Source organism: Panthera onca, chromosome F1, assembly GCF_046562875.1.
Source record: "Panthera onca isolate mPanOnc1 chromosome F1, mPanOnc1 haplotype 2, whole genome shotgun sequence".
Classification (NCBI taxonomy): Eukaryota; Metazoa; Chordata; class Mammalia; order Carnivora; family Felidae; genus Panthera; species Panthera onca.
Genome location: NC_138355.1, coordinates 42989270 through 43014732, shown reverse-complemented (window position 1 = coordinate 43014732; position 25463 = coordinate 42989270). Strand labels below are relative to the sequence as shown.

At 51.2% G+C, this 25463-nt stretch overlaps 1 protein-coding gene and 1 long non-coding RNA gene across 8 annotated transcripts in view; one reads left to right on the top strand and one right to left on the bottom strand.

Annotated features, from left to right (window-relative positions):
- NAV1 (neuron navigator 1) overlaps window positions 1–25463 on the bottom strand; it is a 269569-nt gene that overhangs the window by 183368 nt on the left and 60738 nt on the right. The window lies entirely within an intron of this gene.
- LOC132686362 (uncharacterized) lies at window positions 9581–10665 on the top strand. The gene is made up of 2 exons (XR_009613632.2): window positions 9581–9758; window positions 10176–10665. It is a non-coding gene; the product is annotated as an uncharacterized LOC132686362 (long non-coding RNA).

Genomic DNA, 25463 nt, shown 5'->3' with positions numbered 1-25463 from the left:
GGGCCAAACCTCAGCTTGGAGGCCCAGCCTGGTCCATGGAGGCTGAACACCTCAGGGAACAGAGACCTGTGTCCTCTGATGCCCCAGCAAAGAGGTGACTTGTGTTGCCTCACCTCTCGGCCAAGTATCACATATATAGTGTCATGCTCACACACACATACACCCACTCACCCACACCTGCCCACATCCACATACTGATAGTCACTCACACCGACCCATATCCACACACTGATACACACACACACACACACACGTCTGTAGCTTCAGTCTGTCTTCCTCTCCCTGTCCCTTCCTTTTGGCCCATTTCCCATCCAGTCTAGAGATGAGGGGGTACTCTGTGTCCTCCTATCTTTGTCCATCTCAAGGGCTCTGGGCTCTCCAGCAGTGTGCTCACAGGCTTTCCTTGGAAAAATAGGCCCCAACACCTTCACTATGTGTACACAATTTTGGAGCCACCCGGGCGCCCCTCCACAATTTTCATTTAACATTTGTGGATTATAGATTTTCTACAGCTCACACGGAGTTAGAGATGGGGGATAAAGGCAATTGATAACATCCCTATACCTAGAGGAAGGAACTTGTCCCAAGCCACACCACCGAGTAATGGTGGTGCCTGGGGTGACTCCTGGTCCGGTGCTCTTCCCCACCCCACACAGTCTCCCCTCCCCTCCACGTAAGACCCTAAGGCTGGGCATCATGGGGGAGTCCCCTGGGCTAAGGACAGGACTGCAATGACTACTTACTAAATGTTTCTCCTTCTTTTCCAGCCTCTTATCTCTGCCAGTCTCTAAGGACAGAGATCAAGGAAAGTCTGAGATGTGGGTGCATGGTAGTGGGGCCATAGTAGAGGAGGTTTGAAGCCAGCCCCCTTCCCCAAGCTCTTAGCCTGTAGGTTTTAGGCACCAGTAAACCAGCTAAGGACCATGTAGCTTGGCTTGCTCCTTGGCAGAGAAGGTGATCACCCCAGTCAGTACTGAGAAAGGGACGGGATGGGCAGCCAGCAGCGTTGTCTCTTCAGGGCAAGCACGGACAGAGTGGGCAGAGCATTGGCAGGAGGCAAGGAAACGGGTCTGCTGGCTAGGACTTGGCAGGCAAAAGGTGGGGGCTCAGTACTCTCAGCGCCCGCCTGGCTGGCTCCTGGCTCAGAATGGGGATTAGGATTGTCCACAGTAGTGGAACTCATTATTCTCCTCCCCTCTCCACCCCTGGGGCCCAGGGCTCTGCCAACATCCACAGGAACTCCTTTAACTGTAAAACTGTAGAAAGGTCTTCCTTCTGGCCAGATGGTAACATGTTCTTACAGAGGAAGATGGGACTGGCCAAGTTAATCTCAGGTAATAACAAACAGTTTGGTTTCCTGGCATTTATAGTAAATGATCAAGCTGGTGCCAACAACCTACCTTTAAGGCCCAGTCCAGCTGAGCCCAACCCCCTTTCCCACGAGATGGCTTCCAAATACTGTACTGCCCAGACTTGGCATTCTCAGAGCAACTCCAGCACCCTCCCTTAGTGTTCCCTAGCCTCATGCCTATTCTGTGCTAAGCCCAGGCTGACAGGCAGGACATATGTAAAATTCAAACAACCTATATAGAAGAAACGTTCACTGTTCCTCCAACACTACTCTCAGAACCTCCTGTCCCATCTCTCAATGCTGTAAGATCTTCCAAATGTCTAACCTCCATCCCTTCTGCTAAGAATCAGGTCCATTTCCTGGTTTTCCAGTCTTGGGGTCAAGACAGGGCGCGGGGGAGGGAGTGGATAGGGAGTAGTTTCTCACAGCCTCTGGCCTTTGAGAGAAAAGTGAATTTTGAGCTCCAGGGAGGGGCCCCAGAGATGCCCAACTGAAGACTTGCACTGTATCAGCATATTGGCATTTTTCACTGATTTGATCCGTATAAACGGTTCCACTGTCAGTATCCTTGGTTCCTTTTCAATTAGCCAAGAGAAATGATTTAGTGCTAATGAAAATCAATGGTTTAAAGCTGTCCCACAAATCACAGGGGGCTGGAGGCTTGGGTTATAAATACCTCCCAGGAAGTTGAGCTGGCATGGGGAGCATGTGCAGCCACACGCAGCTTCACTCTGCTCCAGAACACCTCCTGCTCCACACCCCCAGCTCCAAAACCCCCTCTGGCTGTTTCTAGAATGTGGTATGCTCTCCTGTGAGGCAAATGAGAGCTTGGGAGCTCTGTATCACTAGAGTACAGTTGCCTAGGCCCCTGGGGAGCTGCTCCAAAGACAGCCCATGTCTCACCCGCATCTGATTGTCTCTCTGGTCTGTGCGTGCGTGTGTGTGTGTGTGTGTGTGTGTGTGTGTGTGTGTGTCTGGTTACTTCCTCTAGGCCACTGTTACTAGAGCTCTGGCTTCCCAAGCAATAGCTTAGATTCCAGATGGACCCTAGAGCTAATGAATGGGGGAGGAGCAGGAGTAAATGGAGCCTTGGGGGTGGGGGAACTCATCTCAGACAGAGAAACTGGAACCTGCGTAGACCCCCAGGCAGCCAGCCAGATGACTGCCTCTCCCACCAGACCTGTCAGCTCCGACTTTCTCACACTCACTTTATTGTTATTTTTCTTCCTCAACTTAAAGCCTGCAGTGTGCTTCCATCGATGGTTTTTCCAGTCAGGCAGACGGAGGACCTATCACTCAACATGCCCCACATACTCTCCAGGCCCCCAAAGTCCAGGGCCACTGGGCTGGGGCAGGGGAGGGAAATTCTTTGGTGCTGGGGTAGGAGACGTGTGAGGGATTCTGGACTGCTCTTAAAGCCCTCCCGTCCAGAGGCCCTGCCACTCTGCCATGTGTAGGCTAGTACCCTGGCTGGGGTGCCACATCCTGGCATTTGTAGAGGACTGGACTCTCAATCTGACTGTAAACCCATCAGTCAGACTGAGCTGGGAGCTGCAGACCAGACCTCCTGCCTAGTTAAGTCAGCTTTAGGCTGGCTACACTAGCAATAAGCCAGCTCTACTTTCCTCACAAACTTCAGAATATGCAAGGGGTGGGGGTGGGGCTAAGAGGCAAGAGCGCGGAGCTGGGGGCAGGCCCAACAGTCGAGAGCAGCCCAGGAATGTGACCGTTGGACTGGATTCCAGTGCTAAGTATCTCTCTGAATTATTCAGTCTCCGGGCCTTAACTTTTCCATCTGAGAAGTGGGGCAAGCAATTCCAGCAAAAAAGAGAATGCAACTTCCCTAACTCCTCTCATTCCTGAGCCGTGGAGAGATAAAAGTGTGGCTGCCTATGTGTCTTGAGCAAAACGGAGCACCCCTGTCCTGCCGGCTCCACCAGCTACTACCCTCAGAGCCAAGCTAAAACCATGCTTGGGCCTCATTCCTGCCAGTACAATGCTGCCAACCCAGGACACGTGTCCCTGCCCGTCCCCCACCTCCCCGCTTTCTTCAGCAGCACATTCGTGTAGGAGTCACGCACAGAGACGCCAGGCCTCACTCACTATAGCCCAAGGCAAGGGGCCAGGCGGCAGGAGAGAATCCTCCCCTCCCCCTGCTGACCTCAATCATGGGAAAGGGTCCGATGGGCTGTGAGGCTCCCAGGGTGTAGCCTCCCAAGGCCCAGAGTCCTGCCAGACACCAGGACGCTAACAGGGGAGCTGGGGGGTCTCACACGAGCCGAAGATGGGGAAGCATCGCCCCCCCCCCGCCCCGCCCTCTCCTATTATGCCGAACACATCTAGGAGTGCACTTGTCCCACCCTGTCTACACCGGGGGCCTCCCTCCGTTGTCCTGTACATCCCGGTACAGGGTCTCCGAGGGGGGCCACCTTTGCCTGGAGAGGTTGGTCAGGTTTGACCAGAACTGCCCAGCAAACAAGGCTGAGGTAACAGGGCCCCCTGAGGTGGGACACATTAACATTTGCACATTTAGGCCAGAAACCCAAAAGCCAGGCAGATCAGCACCACTTATCCACCCCACGCCCACCCTGAATGACTGCATTAACTTTCTGTAACTTTTTTGGGGGTGTTGTTCAGGATGTGGTTCTGCTATTTATAAACGGGGCGGTGTAGGGAAAGCTACTTACGCTCTGCAAGCTTTGGTTGTTTCATCTGAAAAATAAGGGTATCTATCTCACTGAGTTGCTATAAAAATAAAATGAGATAATGTGTGTCTTCGTTCATTTGGGTTGCTTTAACAGAATATCACAGACCGGGTGGCTTATAAGCAACAGAACTTATTCACAGTTCTGGAGGCTGTGATCATGGTCACGGTGTCGGCAGACTTGCCGACTCGTGAGAACTTGCTTCTTGGATCACAGCCGGCTGCCTCTGGCTGTGTCCTCACATGGTGGAAAAGTGAGGGAGCTCTCTGAGGTCTCTTCTTTAAAGGGCACTGATTCCATTCATGAGGGGCTCTGCCCTCCTGACATAACCACTTACCAAAGACCCCACTTCCTAACACAATTACCTTGGAGATTAAGATTTCAACATAGGAATTTGGGGGGACACAAACACTCAATCTAAAGCAGTGTGAAAAATGCTTAGCACAGTAGCATGTGGAACGTGCTTAATCAAGGGTAGTTCTTATAAAAATAATAACACGCTTATTAGAAAAAACTTGGAAAATCTAGAATGACACAAAGAAGAAAAAAGCCTATCATCTACAAACCTACTAGTCTACATTTAGCATTGTTAGGTGTTTTGGTTTCTTCCAGGCTTTTTACTATTCATATTCACACGCATAAAACTGTGATTACACTGTACATACATGTCATGTCTCTTCATTTACTATAATTAAGCATTTTTACTTTTCATTCAATTGTGTTCAAAAGTGTACTTGTTAATAGATAATATGGGGCGCCCGGGTGGCTCAGTCGACTAAGCGTCCAGCTTCAACTCAGGTCACGATCTTGTGGTTCATGGGTTCGAGCCCTACATGGGGCTCTGTGCTGACAGCTTAGAGCCTGGAGCCTGCTTCAGATTCTGTGTCTCCCTCTCTCTCTGCCCCTCCCCTGCTCATGCTCTCTCTGTGTCTCTCAAAGATAAAGAAACATTTACAAAAATTTAAAAAGATAACAAACCATCACGCAAAAGCTTTATACAGAAATTACTTAACCATTCTGTCATTGCTAGTCACTCAGGTTGTTTCCAATTTTCCAGCAGTACGTAGAACACTGTGATAAACACGCAAACAAGCTTTGCTTGAGCCTTAGCTTATTTCCTCAGGCTTCTTTGTCAGAAGGGGAATTGTTGGATACAGGGGAGAATCTTATAAAGACTCTTGGTCATAAACTACAGACCGCTGTTCAGAAAGATTCAGGCAACATGTTCTTCCTCCAGTGGTGTCTGAGTGTCTGACTCACTGCACCCTTCTCAGCAATTAGGGGCGTACATCAGAACGGCCAAGTTCAGCAGTGGGGCTGCAGCCTTTGCTGGGGGCCTGGCCTTCCATGTGGCCACACATGCCAAGAGCTTTAGCAATGTTCCTGAACAGTCAGGCCAGGCAGGGGAGCAGAGCTGGAGGCAAAACCGCATGGGGTGGCCCCACCGCGAGCAGATCCTGCTCGCCTTGCCCTCCGAACAAAGTGCAGAACAAAGGAACTGCTCTACTTTGGGGATTTCAGTTGGAAACAAGGAGGGACTTTCTGTCCATGAAGAGCACTAAATACAGGAACTGGGACCTTTCTGGTTCTTCTGCTTTGGAGGTTTGGAGGGGCAAAGAATGCTCAGGGTCAGATGCATGAACAGGATGACAGGATGAGTCTTGGCCTTAGTATATACGCTTGAAGTACCCGGCAGTACCAGTGAGGAGCATGCCAGCAAGACGAGGTGACTGGGTGGGATCACTGAGTCCCTACCAGTGCCAGCCACCGGGTTAGAGGGGTCTTCCATGCACTATCTACCTTGAACAATAAGTAAGTCCAAGAAGGCCCTGCTTTGGCTTCATGAAGGACCTTGGCTGGTCCCTGGCAACTTGTCCAGGTAGGTAGTTCCTAGATGTTCTGACCAGCTTAGGCTTCCTCCCCCTTTCTTTTCAGTCTTATTATTATTTTTATTATTTAAGTTTTTTATTTATTTTTGAGAGAGAGAGAGAGAGAATGAGCACGAGTGGGAGAGGGGCAAAGAGAGAGGGAGAGAGAATCTCAAGCAGGCCCCACGCCATCAGCATGGAGCCCAGTGCGGGGACTGAACCAACAAACCACGAGATCATGACCTGAGCCGAAATCAAGAGTCAGACACTTAGCTGACTTGAGCCACCCAGGCGCCCCAGTCCTTCCTCTTTCTGAGTCCATCACCCAACCACCATCCTAGGTGGCCTATAGTCACCTGGTGAATGTCTGTCAGGTCCTCAGGACTGTGGCTGTAAGATCCCCCTCTGCGAACATCAGTCCGGGTACCTAGAAGTCCAGTGCTGTCCTCACTTCCTTTCCCACCTGCTCTTTCCCTCCTTTTCCCTGCAGGCTTCCTCCAGACCTTTGGGATAGGAAGGCAAAGTGGAAGTAGTGGCAGAGGGAGGCAGAGGCTACTGAGATCAACCACTGCCTGAAGTCAGACCGACCAGGAAAATCTCCCAGGGTTCACACACACCCACAGTCCTTGGGCAGGAGGCTGTGTGGTTCGAGATCTTGTTTACGACAGCCCTGTCTTCCACCTCCCATCCTTAGCCTTAGCCCTTCCCTAAAGGCTGCTTGCTTCAGGCATGGCCCTGCTCCTACTTATCTCCTAGTGAAAAACACTCTCCATTACCTCACTCAAGCAACTATTGAAAAATCCTCCCTTATCCAGGCTGCCTTCCTGAATTGACCCACAGAAAGGTGATCACATGGCCCAACCCCACTCTATCTACACACTAAACGCCTGTGGCCCTCATCCTTGGCCCTCGTATAAATGTCCCTAAGCTAGAATCTATGTCTCTGATTGCAGACTGTCACTCTCCTGACTTGTTATCTCATGAGGTTTTGGTTTAAGCTATTTGTGATGCTCTCCAGAGGCCCTGAGAGCAAGCAAGTTGTTGCTGGTAAAACTGTATGAATGTCCTGAAATACAGGGTCTCACCACCTCCTCCTACCATCACCGAACTTTTTTTTTTCCCCTCTCTTTTGGCAGTACTTGTTGTCATGGAGATTCTAACACAATGGGGCAGGTAGGAAGCCTGTTGCTTGGCAACGAGAGGCTGGAGGTACAGGATTGGCTGCTGAGGTCTAAGGGAGCAGAAAGGATGATAAGGGAAGGTGGGAAAGTAGAGAAATACCCTGGGGGGGGGGGGACACAAAGGCACAGGAGAGAAGCAGAAGACAGGACCAAGGTGAAGAGAGAAAAATAGAAACGAGAAGAGAGAACACACAACCTCCCTGGGGCTGGGTCACCAACTGTGTATTTGCTTGGATGCCCTCAGCAAAAACAACAAGGCAAAACAAACACATACTAATATATTTTCATAGCTGCATTGACATTGTAGCACAAAGAGTGGAGATTTAGACAAAAAGAAGTTCCTAAATATCAGAGTGGGGAAATTCTACGGGGGAGACTCTACTGCACAGTGGAAAGATGACAGGCTTTAGATAAAACACATGGATTTGACTCTCCACTCTACCCAGTCCTTGAAGTGTGGCCTTCTCAAGCGACATAACCTCTTTGAGCTCTGGTTTTCTCATCTTCAAAATGGGAACAGCGACGTGAATCTCACAAGGCTGCTGCAAGACTCAGTGCCAATGTGATGAGCGCTGGCCGTAGTGGGAGCTCAGGAAGGGGTCAATCACATGGTTACAGTTGTTGGCCTTTTGTGACCAACTACCCACTGTTGTCTTGATTACCATGACTATGACTAGAATTGACAGCTGTGTGGTGGGGTAGAAAGAGCCCTGTTCCCAATGTCCAAAGACCTGGCTTCCACCTGTACCAACACAGCCTACAGTCTGCGACTCGGGCAAACTATTAACCTTTCTTGGTTGAGTTGCCCACCTATGAAATGGGTATAATAATCTCTCCCTCAGAGTGTCATCAGGAAGATCATGTTCAATTAGGTTGGTCAAGAACCTATCCCAATCCTGAGCACCTGTGGGTGTCTTACATGCTGGGCGCTCTGACTCCTAACACCAGACCTGGGTCTGCTCTCTGCAGTGGAGACCTACAGGTCTGGGCTGAGGCCACTCTCAATCCTTCTTCAAGGAAGGGAAGGGTTCCATGGTGCCTGGGTGCCGTTCCTAGCACCCAAATCACATGTAACTATGGCGAAGAGAGTGGAAGACAGAACACAGAGGCATGGAAGACAAAGCAAAGGCACATCCTCCAGGTTCGTTTCCAAGTAAATTAATTTTGCCAAAGCAATGACTTCTGTCACCAGGAGCAGGGGGAGACCTGACAATAGTTACAGGTAAAAGTGTACAACCATCATTTCTGTATATTTCACAATGACGAGCATTTCCATGCTGGGGCCACATAAGGACTGCTCATGAATATGGAAGTCACCACGTCATAGAAGAGGGCAGGACTGACCTATGTTACCCTGGGCAGGTAGAGCTTTGGCAAACCACTGGATGCCTCCCAGGAAAGAGACACCATAAAATCCTTTGGGGGCACATGAAATTCACAGGATTATTCTTGATGTCTAGCCTAAACTTTTTCTGTTGTAATTTTCAGTTCAGCCTTTCTGCTTCTGTCCTTAGAGAGCAATTTAACTGGCTGAGGAGGCAACTGTCTCACCAGCTTCTAGGTTCACTCCAGGACTGGAGAGGCAGGCGGGAGGGCAGTGACTCACACAGATGCTGTTTAATTCAGCTGTCTCACTGTCTACAGTGCTTCCCGAGCTCTAGCCCCCAGCACCCCACATCCCTCTGTGGTCTCGAAGCTGACTTTCCCAATAATGCCAATAGGCATCAGTGGGATGTGGGGACCACTTCTTCTTGGCCTGAGCCAGACCTGCTAGGATGGGGGAGGCAGAGAGTGGGGGCTGAGTGGGCCTGGGGAGAGCCAGGGGGAGTGTGAACCAGAGGGGTAGCCGGCTCCTAGCTCTGCTCCTCTCAGAGCACCCCAGCCTAGAGCAGCATCTTCCTCTGAGCGCTTCTCTTAGGGGGCTCAGAAGGTATGCCCTGTGGCCTGAGCCTGCAGGACCTTAAGTGATTTCACATACGAAAAGATAATTTAGAGAAGGATTAATTGCAGCTTCAAGAACACAGAGTTGCTTTAGCTCTGATGGTGTCTAGTTCATTTTCTCCTGCACTGGGAGGAACAAGAAGAAAAAAAGGCTGCAACCGCAGCAGCAAGAGAGATTTAGGGAAAACTTGGCCTTGACAGTGACTGGGTAGGAGAGAACAGCCCTCTGACACTCATGGCATGGGCCAATTGTTTAGATCAGGGAGATTTTCATTCTGGACCCTTAAAAGGTGGATTTTTACAAAACCACTCATTCCGTCTGGTGGGTCAGGTGTGGGGCGAGTGTGAGAAACGTACATAATGAGCTCATCTTGAGGTGCTATGGGGAGCAGCGGCTAACCTGAGCTAAAGAGGGTTTGGTCATTTCCAAAGGGCTGCTGGAGACAGCACTGTGGCTGCATGAAGGAATGGAAAGGGCTCTCCCTGCTTTAACTAGCTTCAGATTTATCTGTTTTAAATCTTGGCTCTCCATGTTACTGCTAAAAACAGTTTGAAGACCCCTCTAATCGAGTTGGTCCCTAGAGCCAGACAGGGGAACAGTGACTACTACTGCTTTAATCTTTTGCAGAAGTCCTAGGAAGGGGCAAATCTCCCAGAAGACAGCTCTGGCTCCAAAGATGGACGAAATGAAGTGTCCAGAACCAGACTTCAGGTAGGGAGTTGGTCAAGTGCTGGAGGTGTGTTATCTCAGAATAAACTTGATCCTAAAGGCTTTAGCATCAGGAGATCCCTTTGCTTTTCCACTGGGATTGAGGGCTCAGACACCCAAGTGCTGTAAAGCTTCACCCCTCTTGAAGTTTCTGACTCGTCTTTGTCTATTTTTTGTGCCCCCCAACTTTTTTTAAAAATGAAGTTTTCAATTTGAAGGAATTTTAGATTTACAGAAAAGTTGCAGAGATAGTAGAGGTCCCATAAACCCTTTGCCCAGTTTCCCCCGATGTTAATGTTTTACACAGCCATGCCACATATGTCAAAACTAAGAAATTAACATTGGCACTTTACTGTTAAAGTAAACTAAACTTGATTCAGAGTTCACCAGTTTTTTCCACTAATGTCTTTTTTGTTTTAGGATCCAACCCCAAATCCTCCCCTTGCACAGAGCCCGATGCGACCCATGAACTGCGAGATCATGATCTGAGCCGAAGTCAGACGCTTAACTTACTGAGCTACCCAGGCACCCTGAGAACCTTCCTTCTTCTGGGGCTCCTCTTAGCTCCAGCCTTGGTTCCCTCCCATACAGAGGGATGGTAAAAGGCTCATTCAATGGTAAAAGGCTCTTAGGAATGACTGTGGGCTCTCTGTCCCCAAGGGCCATAAGAATAAGGTGACCAGAAGAACAGATGAGCTGCCCTGCTCCAGACCCTTCCCCTCTAGGGCAGAGAACTTAGCCTGAGCTGCCCCGTCATCTGGAGCCCAGAACTTGGCCTGTGACTTCAGAATGCAGCCCCGATTTCTGAGCACAGAACACTTCATAATAAACAGCAGGGAAAGTGAAGCCGAGATGAGCCTACAACATCTCAGAATTGTTTCCAAATAAAGTGTTATTTTTTTCCTCTCAAGCTCTCCCTGGAGATGACTATGGCGCTTAAAAACCACTAAATATCTCTCCTTGTTTATGACACAGACACCTTCCCATCCTCCCTCTGTCCCTTAGCCTGGTCTCTTTTATAGCAATTACGTGAGTGGTGCTGAATAAGAATCACAGCAGATGCTAGCAAGCCTGCATGATGGGTCCCCCTCCTAGCAAGAGAGGCTCATGGGAGAGGCTTTGATTTCCTAGTTGCAAGATTCATGGAGAGAAGCTCCCAAGACAAGCAGCAGAGTGGACCCTAAGCCCTGGATTCGGCTGGCTGGGCGCCACGGATGCAGGGCTGCCAGAAAAATCCGTCCTCCTGAACCAGCCATGGGTCACGGCCTTATGAAACCTGCAGCCAATTAGTGTTGTGCTCGGTGTTCTGCGAGGGGATATGGGGAACTAGAATGGCATCTGGGAGAGAGGGGTGTGCAGAGTGGGGGCCAGCCAGTGAGAGGTTAATGGACTGGGGTGGCTTATCCCCAAAGTGAAGGTCAAGGGGAGCTGGCTAATGAGCTTTGCAGATATGAAGCCTTTGTTCTCCATTCCCATTGAAAATGGGGCCTTGGAAAAGGAAGTCCCCTTCCAGCCAGAAAGATTGGGGTTGGACACCAGAAAATGACAAGGAGCTGGGAAACACTGTAACACGTGATCCAAGACGAGTGTGACCTCATCTGGCCAGAAGGCCCTCCTCTGCAGATTCTGCTTCTTGGGGGTCTCACCCTGGCCAGGCAAAGCCCAGGCGGGGAGGCTGTAAGGGTGGGTGTCTGCCAGTAGGTAGGGATCCCGCATTATCCCTCCTCATGTGCTGGGTGGGGCCAACAGAAATCCCTGTCCCTTTGGGTGGCTCCAAAAACGTTTTCTTAAGGGCAGATCCTTCCTGGTTCTGGTGTCCCCCTAATGATGATCACCTGTCCAAAGGAAGGGACAGGGATTCAACGACCTCTGTAGAGCTGGCCAGCTCCAGGATCAGCCACAGAAAGAGACAACTGCTCCCTCCCATCTACCCCTGCCATGGACCTGAGGAATCACAGAGGGGTTGGGCTCCTATCAGGCTGCAGCCCCACGGCCTTTACCAATCGTAAATGGCAATTACACAATGACCCCCCCTCATCTGCTTCTTCACTTCCATCATCTCGGTTCCTTCTACCAGGTGGGGAAGGCACTTGATAGATGGTGGACTTGTGGTTTGCAGAATGTAAGGGGTTGTCCAAAGTCACAGAGCCAGAACCAGAACTGGCCAGAACCCAGGTCCCCAGCGTCAGGCCAAGATGTCCTGTCAGTCCTGTGGTCCAGCCATTTTTTCTTGACCCCTGCACCCTAGTGCCACTGCCCTAGTTCAGGCCCTTGGTAGTTCTCACCGGGACACACAACTTGGTGTCCTGGCCCCACACTGACTGGTCCACTCGCACCATTTGTTCACTGAGGCCAGAATGACCTGGCCAAATTGTAAATCTAATTATAACTCTCCCATGTAATAAAATCAGGCTCCTTGGGGGGGGGGGGGGTCTCTAAGACCCTCCTTGACTTGACTCCTCCCTGTCTCGCAGCCTCATCTCCCAGCCCTCCTGGTCTCAACATTGATCATTTATCCACACACCCTGTGGTTTCACGCCTTTCTTTAGCTAATTTCTATTTGTGCTGTGTTCAGCTCAAATATCATCCTCTCCAGGAAGGCCTCGCTGACCTTCCTTGGAGAGCTAAGTCCTGCTCTCCCCCAACTGCCCCCCCCCCCAAAGCTTCCACAGTCTACACAGCACTGGCTTCTCAGTTTGGACTCCTGGCACCCAGTACAGTGCCTGGCACGTAGCAGACGTTCAATAGATGTTGAAGGAACTGGACGCCTTGGCGCCCTGTAGCTGGGCTTGCCTTCTCTTACAGAGAGCTGTGCCCTGCCTCCTTGCAGAGGAGGGTGGGCAGACTGCCCCTCCCACTGCTCTCTGGAGACCCAGGGAAATGCAGTCAGGAGGGAGAGGGCACACTGCACAGGGGAGGGGCCTGCCTCCCTCATCACACTGAGCAGGGGCTCCAAGAGAGGGGAGGGAGAGGAGGAAATGAGACACCGCTGGCAAGGAAACAGCCAGGAAATCGTCCCTACTAAACAGGAAGCAGGGTGGAGTGCTGGAGGCAGAGCTTCCTGAGGAGTGGGAGGGAGGAAATCTGGCCCTATTCGCTGCCATCGGCTGCTCAGCCCTCAGCACAGTGGAGCAGGGGCTCCACAACCTACAGGAAGGTGTCTTTGCAAACCCTCTCCACAGGCTTTAACCAGAGGGCCCCAGGGGCATGTTAGGAAGTTATGTGATAGTCTGTGGTTTGCACACTGAGACCTGACCAGGAAGCCCCAAGTCACAACAGCCACACAGCTCCCAGAAAGACAGCAGAGCCACCTTCAGAGAGAGGTGGGAGGGGCGGGAAGGAAAGTAGAGGAAGATGTTTGGCCAAGGTAGGTTTGTGTGAATCCTGAGAAATATTGGGTGCCTTGGGAGGGTGGAGGCTGGGAAGCCAGGTGAGGCTACAGGAGGCCTCGACTACGCTCTCTCCTCATCCTCTTCACTGACCCCCTTCCCCATCACAGGTCCTTTCTCAGTGACAATTTCCCTGACCCCCACACCATATCGATGTTCCCACTGCCTCTCCCTTGTAAAAACCCATCCCACTTATTCAGTATCTTCCCAATGAATAGGCCGGGAGCTCTCTTGAAGCAGAAGTCTATACTTTATTCACCACTGTGTCTCCCATACCTTGTACAGTCCTGTCTACATTGTAGATGCTCAGTAAACATGGTCGAATAGATAACCACACGAAGTAATGATGGAGCATGATGGAAAAAGGAATCTCACAACCAGGCACCAAATCCGGGCCAAGGACAGAGTCAAAGAATGACAAGGTCAGCTCTTGCCCAACCTAGAAAAACTGAGGACTTCTTTGCAAGTCTCGCCCCCAAGCTGCCTCAGTTTCTTCTACATGAGCCCAGCCAGTAACAGGACTGGCTTGATCATACTCTGTCTTCAGTGTGTCCAAAGCCTTGGACTAACTTGGACTAACCTCAGGGTGAAGGGAAGAGTCCCTGTAATCAGGAAACTCTTGGGCTGATGGGAGATAAAGTGAATGTACTCTCGGCCACCTTTCCCAGCCTGCTGGGAGAGCTGGGGCCCAAGGCTAGGAAGAGGCAATAACAAAGCTAATATTTATGGAATACTCACCACGTGCCAGGCATTGCTCCCCACATTTTACATGGATCATCTCATTCCATCTTCACAAAACCCCACAAGGTAGATAATGTTATCCTTCTCATTTTATTTACAGCTGAGAAAACTGAGGCAGAGAGAGGGTAAGGCACTTGCCTAAATCACACAGCTAAGGAGTGGGGTGGGTAATACTTCAGCCAGGCTGCTGGCCCTGAGCCAATTTTTTTTTTTTTTTTGAAGTAGGCTCCATGCCCAGCCTGGAGCCCAACATGGGCCTTGAACTCACAACCCTGAGATCAAGACCTGAGCTGAGATCAAGAGTTGGACACTTAACCGACTGAGCCACCCAGCACCCTGTGAGCCGATGTTAACCGCTACCCCACAGTATGTCTGGTACAAGTGACACACAGAACTGCTGAGGAGACAATCATGAAGGGGACTTGACCACAGTTAGTTAATAACTTCATAGAGGAGGAGAGTACTGGGTCAGGAAGGATCGGGCTTGGCATGGGAGGTACTACACCGAGTGGGGAAAGACATCCAGGTGGCAGGGGAGATGCATCAATGACTGAGGGAAGAGGGAATGGTGCTCTCAAGTCAGCCAAAAAGCACTGGGATGGGGTTTCTTCCCCTTTCCCTTGGCTGGGAGACAGTAGCCACAATGGAGGACCAACCTCCAACCCTGATCCCCACTTGCAGTGACAGCGTGCACAGCTGCTCCAGCCTCCCACCACTCCACTCCCAGTCCCTGCCTGGAGAGGAGGGACCTGGTGAATGAAGGTGAGAAACAGACTCAGCATCCCTTGGCACTTGGGGGAAGGAGGGAGCTTGAAGGAAGCACTTGAAGAAAAGGTGGTGTATGGGATCAGAGCAGAGGGAAGGAGAGAGCTAGGTGGGGCTTCTGAAGATACGGGTTATTCAGACAGTTTCAACTGGGAGGGCAGGTGTGGGAAAGAAGCACCCAGTGTTCAGTTTTAAGCATCCGTCTGACTGAAGTGCCTTACACTACTCTTACACGTCCTGTACCTAGTATAGCACTGAAGCCCATAGGAGAGCCTGACAAAATCGAGCTTACACGAGTGAGCTTTGTGGCAGAGGCAGACACCAGAGATGGCCTAGGTTATCAGCACGTAGGATTGGAGGTCCCACTAATGAGTATCTCAGGACCCTCCCGGTCTCCTGGAGACTTGGTGGTGTGCCTGGACATTAGTCCTCAGCCATGTGGCAGGCCCAACGGCCAAACTGTTGGTTATACAGTTAGCACTAGAAGCATGAAGCAATCTTCAAATGCTTTCATGTCGCTCCCTTGGGGGGCTTCCTAGCGGTGCTCAGCACAGGACATGTAAGAGTGGTGCGAAGTACCTCATACTTGACTAATGTTTAGAATTGAACACTGGTGCGTTTCTTGAACACCCTGTTCCTTCTCATCTTCTGCCAATGCCCTTTCCATAGAGAAAATGCAAAGGTTCTCTGCTCAGTGTTCCCTTTCTTAGGGTTGGCCCTCTAAACTGGCCTCTTAATCCTTGGAGCAGAGAAGGGGCAGTGAGACACAGAGGGCACCCTGGGAGAGCCACCACACTTTTCCCCTGAGGCCTCCTTCAGGCCAGGCCTCTTCTGGTTTCAGCAGGCTCCTGTGCTGGACAGCTCCCAGTTCCCCAGCACCGGGTGGAGGCTAGAGCTGCCTTCCCATCTAGCTGCTCAGCCCTAGCTTCTGCCAAGGCTGGCTGATGAAAGGGCCAGTCCCTCTCCCTACTGCCCCTCACTCACCTCACCTCACTTGCTATCCATGTGTCACAGAGGGAATCCATCTTTGATCCTCCCTCATAACGTCCACCTCTCTACCTGCCTTTCCTCCACCCTCCTTCCCCTTTTTAATAACTCAGAGCCTCAGCTCTCCCAAGGCCCAACAAGGCCAGGCCCCAGCAATTCTCCTTGCTGAAAGAGGGCTCCACAAAGGGCTCTGTTAGCAGTCTGGGCTGAGATGTCCTCAAAATTAGTCTGACCTCTCTCATAAGCCAGCTCCTAATGTTTCCTCCTGCAAAGCCTTGCCAGACCCTGTGCAGTTTGGGAGCATTTCACATCTTCTCATTCCTGCAGCCTCTTCCCCTGCCCCCCCCCCCCTTTTCCTGGGTCATACTGAGAGCCCCAACCTTCCAACCTTGGAGGCTCTGAAGTGCACAAGTAAGGCGAAGATAAGCCCTTGCCTTCATAATGCAATCCACAGCATGGGGCTAAGAATTGCCAGGGCCCAGGATGGCCTTGTGAGCCATCAATAGGCTAGGAGGCACCACCCACTTACCAGTAGACAGGCTAGATTCCTTGGCACTTAGCTCTTGGCTGGTGGTGTTCTCAGAGCAGTTGGGTGCACTTGGCCTCTTTCTACCTGTTCTGAGGGTGGTCCTATTACAGTGACCCCGAGGGCCAAAAGTTGGAAGTCTTAACACATGTTCCTAATCCATCACCATCTCAGTGAGCCCCTGATGGCCTCAGGCTCATTGATTCTCCCTGCACCTGCAACTGGAACAGAAGTAGGAGGGAGAGCCTGGAAGAGGCTGTGGCTCTCAGTTGGGGAGGAGCCAGAGCTGAGGCCACTGGGAGCCCCAGTCTGCTAGCGGCAGAGGAGACAGAATCCTGGGTCAGTGGTAAACTGCTCTCCCCTCTAGTGATAATACCAGTAGAGATATGTCAAAGAAATTTACAAGCAACTACAAATACAGTGGTGCAGGCCCAGGACAAAAGAGCTTAAAGAATGGCTGAGAAAATGACGAATCAGCAGGGAAAGGTCACTGACATTTGGATAAACTCCTGGTTCTGGATGTGGTTCTACAGTCTTCTGACTCATCTGTGTCTAGCCACTGCCCCAGGGCCTGACTAATTGGAGGAAAGTTGAACAGGGCCAAAGAAAACAGGGGTAGATGTTGTAGGGCCCAGGTTCCCGGGGCTTGGAGGGAAAGCAGATGTCTTAATTTATGGGCCTGCATTAGTACCCCTCAGGGGAGGGGAAGTTGTCTCTGGCCAAGAGTGCACTGAAGCCTGAGAACCAAAGTAGCCCCAACCTGCTGACAGGTTCCGTGGGGCTGATGGATGAACGGCGACTGCCACTGGAGATGGTCTGGGGCTGGGAAAAGCATCAGTCACCTAAGGCCTCAGAAAGCCAGAGCCAGGGCATGATCAAACACCTCTTTCCCCAGTCCTGCCCCAAGCTCTTGGTTGCAGTCCCTACTCAGCCCCAGAGAGCTAAATTTCTACCTTCCAGATGGGACAACGCTGCTCAGGGTCTGGGGCAAACATAGGCAGGGCTTGTCAATGTCTGATGATGGGGAGGCCCTGTGCATGTTAACCAATGTCTACAGAGGCCCCTAGAAATCAGGAAGAGTAGAAAGATGTGACTGGGAGGGGGTATGGCCCCAAGATGGAAATGACAGAAGAGGGCCACCAAGGGAATCCCCAGTCACCACTGGACTCACTCCTGGTCTGACAGGTAGAGCTCAGAGCTGTGAGGTAAGGGCTGGCTCCTCATCCCACTTGGCTATGGGGCCTTCTGCCCCTTCCCACAGTGAACTTCACTTTGCCACCTGGAACACAAGATGAAGCTTTCCTTCACAGTCCCTGGGTACAACTAGTTATCTCCTGCCACTCTTCATGCATCTCAACTTTTACAGCACAATTCTGACACCACCTCCTCCAGGAAGCCTTTTGGGTCAGGCCACCCATTCTTCAATTCATGAGCCAGACTCACTGACTACCCCCCTCACTGCCACTGAATGGAATAAGTGGGTCAGGGTCAGTTTGCACAACCTCCCTGAGTCAGGGCCCGGCCCAGGGTTCAGTGGCAATGGGGTGGCCCCCATGCTCCAAGCCAGGGGTTCAGCCGAGCAGGTCTGGCATAAAGGAGGGTATGTGAGCTAGGTTGGCACCAGGGAAAATAAGTATGTGCAAATGTATGCAGATGTATGCAAATCTCTGCAGCCCTGTAGACTGCAGTGCTGGCTCAGGGTAAGACATCCACAGCCCCACCCTGGGCCCCACCCCAGGTGTGACCTCTCTCCTCTGGCTCAGGAATCCCTTTTTCCAGCTTCTCTCTCCCCAGGGCATCTCTTCCCTCTCAGTGCTCACCGCCCCCCGCCCCCACTCCCGCCCACCCCAACCCCCACAGGAGGTCTGGGAAAGTGAGAAAGCTGAGTCCTGAGTTGGGGGAAGGGAAGAGACATGGTCCCATACTGAGGATGTGACAGCACCTGAATGTGATCAGACAAAGCTACCATCTCCAAACTCTCGGTTGCGGTTCTTTCTTACTCAACCCCAGACATCAAAAATGCCACCTTCGAGATGGGACAACACTGCTCAATCGTAGGCAGGGCTTGGCAATGTCTCAGGTGCAGGCTAAGCAAAGGGAATAGTCTGTGACTGAGCCACTCCACCTCCCCTCTCAATCCCCCATCCCCCTTTGTCCCTGCAGCAGACCCCCACCCCCACCCCCCCACCATCAAGGGGCAGGGAGAAGGGCCCTGGGGTGTAGGAAGCGGCCCTACCTGGGTGGGAAGCAGACTCCCTTGGTTTGGGCTTCCATATTCTATTTTAATTTTATTTTTTAATGTTTATTTATTTTTGAGAGACAGAGACAGAGCACGAGTGGGGGAGGGGCAGAGAGAGAGAGGGAGACACAGAATCTGAAGCAGGCTCCAGGCTCTGAGCTGTCAGTACAGGGCCCATCGAGGGGCTTGAACTCACGAACTGTGAGATCATGACCTGAGCCGAAGTTGGATGCTTAACTGACTGAGCCACCCAGGCGCCCCGTGGGCTTTCATATTCTAAACCCCTGCTAGCCCTGTCCTTTCGGCTACCGTGTACCTCCACGCATCTGCCATCAGCAAATCCATGAGGAACCAGCAACCGCAACACAATCCTGGCCCAGAGTTGGAGGGAAAGACATATGGGCCTTGCCCTGAAGAAACCCTACGGTCCCCTGAAAGAGTGCAGGTGGGGACAGAGACTCAAGAACCAGCAAATTCCATCACTGCAGGCCTGGAGTGGAGTCTAGAGAGCTTCCAGCTCTATCCCTCATGTGATTGTTCATGAAACAGACCCAGAGTGTGGAAGGGACTTCCCGAGAGCCACACAGCAGGGCCCTAGGGCTGGGCTCATGGCGCTGGAACTGAAACCTGCCTCTCGGAGGTTGTGCGAACTGACCTATTCCTCCCTACCTCTTGACAAAGAGGCTCTCTGGGCACAGATCTCCTCTTCTGACCACACTGTCACTGCTGCTAAGGGGTGACAGCTACCGCAGCCTCCCTCCTCTGTCTCTTCTCTCCCAGGTGATCCCATGGTACCTTCAGAGTGAGAAGAAAATCAGAGTAACACCCTGTCTTATAGAAGAGGGGAAGGAGGGGGTTGGGCCCTCATTGTAAAGGCTAGAAATTCAGCCCTAGATGCTCATCCTCAGAGAGCTAACTACATCCTAGTGGGAAGAGATGTGATGAAGAGAAGCCAGGTAGCAGTTGAGATGGGGCTAAGCAGAAAAAGAAAGCAAAGGAAGGGTGTAGGGAGTGCCAGGTGGGCCCAAAGTGACGGTTAGGAAGACAAGTCACTGTCCAGGGTCTTTGGTGAGTCAGTTACAGAAATAGACGTGCACATGGGCTTCCTAGCTCCACGCAACATCGCCGTAGCCCATCCCACCTGCCGCCCCTTCCTTCCCTCTCTGCCGGGGCCATGCTGGGAAAGGGGGCAAAAAGGCAGTTCTCAGACGGGCAAGAACCCTGGCTGATTCCGCTGATAAGAGCGAGGCCCAGCCCAGCCCACTGGCTTGTGACTCTGATGCTCTGTCCCCTGGCCCCGCAGGCCCTGCCCAAGCAAACAGCAGCTCCCCTTGCAGCGCCCCCCCCGCCCCCCGGCCTCTGCTGGCACCTCTCATGTGGCCATTGACACCCGTGCCAAAAAAGGCATGGCAGGGGCTGCCAAGGCCAGGGAGCAAACTCTTTGAAGAGAGGGAAATATTCTAAATCATGATCCGGTTGGTAGTGAAACAACTGTATTCGTTCGTAAAAACTCACTGAATTTCCTTTCGTGTAAATTATACCTCAATAAACCTGCACACACAGAAAGTCAGGCAGGGACTTTAGGGGATTTTAGATTAGACCTCAGGGGCAGGGTGGAATCAGAGGGACCGGTGACAATCTCCCCCTCCATGTCCATCACTAGTGGCACAGGGACTACCAGGCATCCCTCCTGGAGTCTCACTTTCTAGATCTGTGAACCGGAGATAAAGATGGCTTCCTTAGAGGGTGGTTTTGAGGACCAAGCTACATAGCTTACATTTGGTGACCATCCCATAGTGCTCACTCAGATAACAATGACAACAGACATCTTATTCCGCACTTACTGGGCAGGCATTGTTTTAAGTGCTTTACATATATTAACTCACTTTGTGTCACAGCAACCCTACAAGGTGCTAACTATTATTATCCTCATCTTAAAAGTGACAAAACTGAGGCACAGATGTCTATTTCTTTCTCCTTCTCCCATCTGTAAAATGGCAATTTTCAACACTCGCCATTTTTAAGCGTTTCCACTGGGTGTTAATCAAAGCCCTCAGATAGAATGGGTCTATATTCAAATACGTTGGAGAAATTCTGGGTTTCTTTTTTTTTATTGACATAATTCACATATAATAAAATTCATCCTTTTTAAGTACGTGATTCATCGGCTTTGAGTATACTCACAAAATTGTACAACCATTACCACTATCTAATTCCAGAACACTTTCACCATCCCAAACAGAAACCCATACCCACTAGTGGTCAATTCCCATGTCCTCAGCCTGGCAACCATGCATTTATTTTCTGACTGCACGGAACTGCCAATTCTGAAAATTTCCTATAAATGGGATCATAGGGTAGATCAAGATTCCAAAAGGCAGATAGATTTTTCTGCAGGAAACTATTCGTGTGCTTCCCCCCGCCATCTTATGCCCTACCACAGAGTGTCTTGCAGGATTAAAAGCCACAGAACATGCTCGGAGATTTGCTGCACTAAGGGTTTTTATTTTTATGTTTTTAAGTTTATTTAAGTAATCTTTATACCCAACGTGGGGCTCGAACTCACGACCCGAAGATCAAGAGTCACATGCTCCACCCACTGACTGAGCCAGCCAGGTACCCAGGGTCTTTAGTACTCCATAAAAAAGCTCTTGGCAAAAGATGAGATATCACAAATTCAAATCCCAAAACCAGGAAGATGGGAGATCCAGCCTAGGGCCTGACTCCAGGGACAAGGTACCAGGGACCTGTTCAGAGCCTGAGGGACTAGGGAGAAAAACAGCCTGCTGGGACAAATGTCCAACAGGTCAGGAAGATTCGTCTTATCACCTGTGCACGGGGCTAGGGTTGGGCGGGGGCTGGGTAGGAGGCCTCAGTCGGTTGCTTCCAAAGTAAGGGTTTTTGGACTGTCTCACTCTCTTGAGTTACTCAGTTTGAAAATGTAGGGGCTCTTCTTTCCCCCACCCCTCCCTCATGGGGCGCCAGGGTCTGGGCTTCCTGCCAGCTGGCCAAGAGATTCCTGGATCCCCTCCATTCCCGTTTGTTCCAGACTCTCCCCAGACCCCTTTCTCTGGATGACTCAGGAACAGATTAGAGACCTAAGCCAAAGGTCCCAAATCCAGATCTTGGTGGCGCATTGGAGCTGTCCCAGCCTGTCGGCTGGACGGATAAGCAAGCCCTGACAGTTTCTGGTGGACTCCAAGGAGATTCTACAAATGGGCTCAAGAGGTCTCTCATTAGGCTACAGCAGGGTCTGCTACCCACATACAGATCTTCGTCTGGAACGGCTGCTGAATTAGCAGCTATGTTCCATCTCTGGGTCTCAGTTTACCCAGACGACAGCAAGAATTCAATGCCAAAAGATTATACTCACTTTTTTTACTTTCAGAGTCTGAACACACATCTTAGGCAATCTCTCAGTCACATGGGGAGACCAAAGGGAATAAGGCTCTTTTTCGATCATTCTTCCCTAAGGACACTACGATTCCAGAGAACTTAAGGGGTCAGAATTCACACTCTGTCTTTAATTAGGTTATTTTTTTCCCCTCTCCACTCAGCTCTACCTTGTAAGGAGCCATTTAAATGGGCAGCTCTCCTAAAACAGGGTGTCATGAAAAGAGTGATGGTTTTACAGCCTCATAAATGTGGATTTGAATCGAGAGTCCTCTGTGTATTGGATGTTTGGCCTTGGACAACTTATTTCATCTCTCCGAACCTTATTTTCCTCACACTTAAAATGGAAATAATGATAGATGTGAAAGATTTGGCACATATTAGGGGTTCAGTAAATGCTGGTTTCCTTCCTCCACAGATTGTGTCGTATAGAAGAACCACTGAGGGTAATAGGATTTCTCAGTTGGAAAGGATCTTGGAGATTATCCAGTTGGATTCCCTAACTTTTCGGAGGAAGAAACTAGAGCACAGAGAGATTAAGTGACTTGGTGAAGGACACACTGCAAAGGGGGCCTGCAAACCCCACCAAATCCAAGGCCCTTTGGGCAGTTCCAGGTCCCAACCAGCAAATCTTCCCCAGGCATGACCACCACTGGTTGCTAGGCTATTTACATGCTTTATCTTGAGGCCCAGTATTTTGACTATGGGCAGTATTGCTGCCATGATAATACAAGACTGGGGATTTGTACAGTTACTCAAGGGAGCTGATAACCAAACAGCTTCTTATTCATTTTCATAGCTTCCTTGGGCAGAAGGGGGGAAAGGCTTTCCAAGGCAGAAGGGGGGAAAGGCTTTCCAAGGCTCAGAAAAGGTCAACTGTTTGCCCAAGGTCACCTAGTGAGACTGTAACAGAGTCATGCCCGGGCCCCTGTGCCTCCCTCTCTCCCAGAGCGTTTCCAACCAGCCCGAGCTCCCTCCTTAGGCTGCTTTCTTTGACCCAGACGCTCCCAACAGCAGCAGGGAAGGAGTTAATGTCAACCTCTGTTGGCCTCTGCAGGTGCTGCTCTAGAGAAAAAAGCCCCTTAGCACAGTCTGCAGATAATGGGAGCAGGAGAGATAACGAGCTTTCTGTCTTAATTGCAGACGAAGAAACAGGATCGGCTTGTTGGAGGGCTTGGGCCATTAACGCAGCTGGGGCACAGGGGCTGATGAGCCCTGGATGGGGCTTGCCCCTGCTGTCTCCTCACCGCCAAGCACGGGATCAGGGTTATTACACCAATGCAGGCGAGCCTGGCGCAGCGTGAGCCGGGCAGAGGCGCACAAAGAAATCAGCCGGGCAGGGAGGAGGCTGAGAAATCACCAAATGGGCTGAGCCTCAGAGGGTGCAGAGCCCCCATGCTCGACCCCGTCAGACACCCGGACATCAGGCCTCAGGCTGAGCCCCACAGAGCCAGGCAGGGGGCCTGGGTCTCAGAGGTGTGGCAGGGGATACTGTGGGACGTTGTACACATTGTCTCCAAAGGCTGGGGATGTAGGGAGCAGCAAGGACACGAGCTGAAGGTCAAGGGTGGGATGCTAATTTAGATGTCAGTAGCAGAGCGGTTGTGTCTGGGATCGGGTCTAGCTTACTGAGGGGGGAACGTAGACCTGGCCCTGGGTCAGCAGCTCCGCGGGGGCTGTCTACCAGACTCAGACTGGACCTCAGCACCTTCCCCTAACGTCCCCAATGCTCTCCTAATCTCCCAACCCCAGGACACTTCTCAGGCCAGCTAACCTCTGTGGCACCGGATGCTGCAGGATACTCCCTTCCTGAGCGTCCCTGCTCCTTGGCTTCCGTGCCAGTCCTGGGCACTGCCCTCACCTCATTCTTGCTCTTCCAGGTGTGGGGGGCGGCTGGCTGATTGCCGAAGCTGCCTGTCCTGGGACTGATCTACGCCTTCTGGCAAGTTCTGCCGGCAGGAAGCACTGTCTCCACATGGAGAGTGAGCAGAAGGGAGCAGCCAGGGGACTTCTCTCCTTCCCTCTGTACCTCAGGAAGCATCTCTGGAAGCATCCGAGTCTCCTCGGCGGCCCCAGCCCTGGCCAGACTGGCCCTCTGTGGTTTCAGCTTCCACGGGCTTCTGGGGTCTCTCTGTCTAGAAGCGGTAGCTGCCTCCTCCTCTGTGGGGCCCCTCGGCTCTTCCGTCACTCATGTAGCCGACTGCCTGCACTACACTTCCTCTCTTGTAAATACGAGCGTGGGTTTGGTAAGACTGATGGACATAAGCTTGTGACGGGCTCTGCCCCTCCCTTCTCGCACTCCCCCACAGCGTCCTCCCAGGGCCCTCGCCACGTCCCACCCCTTCCACGTGGCAGCACTGTTCTTGGTCTTTTTTTTTTTTTTCATTCTCAAAGTCCCTCTCAGTGAGCTCCACAGTTTTAACTAACAATTCTACGTGATGCCTCCCACCTCCGTCCCTCTCCGGCTTTAACTTCCCTGACGAGACATTTGTCTGCCTGACATCCACACTGGGCCGTTCAGACACTCCAGACTCAACACATCCAAAGCCGAACGTGCTTTCTTTCTTCCTCCCTCAAAACCTGATACTCGTTTTTTCTTTTCCCCAGTTTGGGCTACTGAGCCAAGGAGCCACACTCCTCCCTCCTCCCTCAGCGGTTCCATCCCGTGCATCTGGTCTCCCACATATCTCTCAAGTGGATCCCTTCAGCCCATCTCCACCACCGTCTATGTTTAACCTCACTTGAACCATGATGAAAACCTGCTCACTGGTCTCTGCACCTCCTGTGTAGTCCCTCCCAGGATGATGCAACCCGGACCATATAATTTCATGCCTCAAACCCTTTCAAGGGGTAGCACGGCACACAATGCCCTTTGCGATCTGGTCCCCTCTCCCTCCCTCCCTCTGCCAACTTCTCTGGTTTCATCATGCCACTCCCTTCCCACACCATGCTCCAGCCACAGCAAATGGCCTGCAGTGAGTTCTCTGAGTCCTCAAGCTGTGTGATGCCCCTAAGCCTTTGTACCCGCTGTCTTCCCAGCTGGAATGCCCTCTCCCATGGTGCCCATCCAGAAATCTGCTTCTCTTTCAAAGTGGAGCTTCAGTATAATGGCTTCCTCTAAGAAGGAAGCCAGACTTGTCCTAACCCCATCCCAGGTAAGGTGGTGACCACTGTCTCCTTCAAGCCTCCAGCATACCTCCCATGGTCTCCTACTGAAACACTTAGAATCAGGACTTGATCTATTTGTTTGCATGTCTCTCTCTCTTCTGCTAGGCTTTGAGCTCTTTGAAAGCAAAAATAAATTTCATTAGTCTGTATCTCTAAGGGCTGGCATAGATAGGTGCTAAAAAAACAAAACAAAACGAAAAAACACACATCCCAGGAAGATCTGGAATACTTTTCCCTATGACTCCCATGAAGTACAACTACAAACCCTGGGCATTGTACCTAAAACAAACATGAAAAGACTCTGAACGGTGGAAAGAAAAAGGCAGATGACTAGGGAACCTCAGGACTCTGGGGCTGACATGGTGGTGAAGTCCTTGGGTTTTCTTTTTGTCTCACACACCCTAGACTTGGAACTGAGGATGCCAGCAACTCAGACACCAACAGTCACAAACAAAAAAAGTCTCAACAAAAGCCTGCTCTCTCCAGCCAAAGGACCAGGA